The sequence below is a fragment of the Aplysia californica genome, unplaced genomic scaffold (genome assembly GCF_000002075.1).
Source record: "Aplysia californica isolate F4 #8 unplaced genomic scaffold, AplCal3.0 scaffold00024, whole genome shotgun sequence".
Classification (NCBI taxonomy): domain Eukaryota; kingdom Metazoa; phylum Mollusca; class Gastropoda; order Aplysiida; family Aplysiidae; genus Aplysia; species Aplysia californica.
In genome coordinates, this window is record NW_004797294.1 from 2,034,717 (window position 1) to 2,036,583 (window position 1,867).

General features: G+C 37.3%; 1 protein-coding gene across 1 annotated transcript in view; it reads left to right on the top strand.

Moving 5' to 3' along the window:
- The first annotated feature begins 305 nt into the window (after positions 1-305).
- Positions 306-1,867, top strand: part of LOC101858324 — an 8,999-nt gene continuing 7,437 nt past the window's right edge. The window contains exon 1 of the mRNA XM_005090981.3: positions 306-492. The gene's annotated coding sequence lies outside the window, so the exon portion shown is untranslated. The remainder of the gene's footprint in view (positions 493-1,867) is intronic.

Here is a 1,867-nt window from a genome sequence, read left to right on the forward strand (position 1 = left end):
GCGTGTGTGTGTGTGTGTGTGTGTACGTGCACGCATGTACATACGTACGTCTGTCTGCTGTCTGCTTGCCTGTCTATCTGTTTGTCTGTCTGTCTGTCTGCTGGTCGTTTACGGCAAGTAAAACCTGAACTGTGTCTTCAACTTCTTCAATATCGGGTGAGCAAAACGGTATCAGAACGGGGTGAACGGACTAAGCCAGTTACATGTATTCAGGGGATTCCCCTGACTGGAAACTCCTACACCGTGGTTCAATTTGATTGGTTCAGTTTCTCAGTTCCGGCGGAACTTGCGTGAGGGTACAGACCACTCTGGTACAGAGTACAGACCGACAAGCCAAACGCCAAACATATATAAACATTGCCTTGCAAACTTTCGAGCCAGTCGTAGGAGGGAGCTCATATCGAAAACATTTCAGAGTTCAGAAATTTCGGAAGAATCCGTCAATTCATAAAAGAGACCACCATATTCGTCTATTTGTGGGACATTTCACAGGTACCGTATATCAACTAGATCTAGATCTAGATCTAGATTTCTAGATCAATATGTATCTAGATTCTAGATCTATGTGGTCTGCACATTGACGTCGTCATCGTTGAAGTCTGAAGTATTTTGATTCAATAATTCGTGTTTTGATACAGACACTGAAACAGGACAGGATGGTGCAGGGAATTAGTATAGTGTTCACGAAAACAATAGCAGTCGTGAGAATTTCAATTAGAGTTGGCCTTTAGTTGCGGGGAAATTTAGAATCTGAATCTAGACTAGCTGTGCCATTTACGTCTTCGTCAGCAGTGTATTGCTTTCTGTCCTGCCCAATTAACTATTGTAAATAGTTAATAGGCCCTCTAGCCTCTATAATTTATAATGTGTTGTTGATATTGGAATATAGGGCCTAGTATTGTATAGAGGCTATGCTATATGTTCCCATAGCTAGCATGGGCTATTGGCTTTCATTTACGACTTCTACTTCTGCGACTGACGTACTCCAAGAGGTGCATGCAGGCCTATTTTCAAATTCTCTTCATTGGTATTTTGACATTTTGAATCATGATGTTAGACTAATAGATTTTATTTTTATTTTGCTAAGAAACATTTAATTATTTAACATAAATTTGTTATGTTTTAATTTTAAATTCGCATTTTATGTATTTTACTTTAATTTCCAGGTAAAGTACAGTGAAGCATGAGTCAGAGATTATTGTTTCGTTCATTATATACTTTGAATAATTAGGCAGGCAATCCAATATAATAAAATAAACTTACTATTTTACTCTAAGTGTTTGTTCTTTGCTAATGAAGGGCTTGCCATACTGAACCCTGGAATAAAAAAAGAACATGAATGATATATGTAGTTGGGTTGTTTTTTTTGCGAAGCAGTCTTTCTTTCGTTACAGTAAAACAGTAGGCCTGTAATCTATCTTTGTTGCCTTGGTCATTATTTAAAGTAAGAAGGCACATTCACCTCTTGGATCAAAATAGAATGTCACTTTGTGTGTATGCTTGTATACAAGCTTTTGCAAAAATAATTTCTTTGAGCTTGGGATAATGGGTTCAGACACACAAAGTAGGCTTTTTCGTGTTTTTATATATAAGCTGTGTGTGTGGTTAAAATTGATTAAGTGGCTCTTAATTTAAGAGGATTGTTTGAAGGATATATATAGGCCTATAATAGACGGCTAATATAAGAAGTCTATAGAATTATTCTGTTATTTGCCAGTAGAGCAGCAAAAATAAAAATGAAAGCTTTGGACTTTGTCCTTTCGATCTTTGAGGCAAGGTCTCTACTATTTACTACTACTACTACTAAATTGCCCAGTGTCTCTCCATGTCTAGCTCAATCTATCTCTCTCTCTCTCTCTCTCTCTCT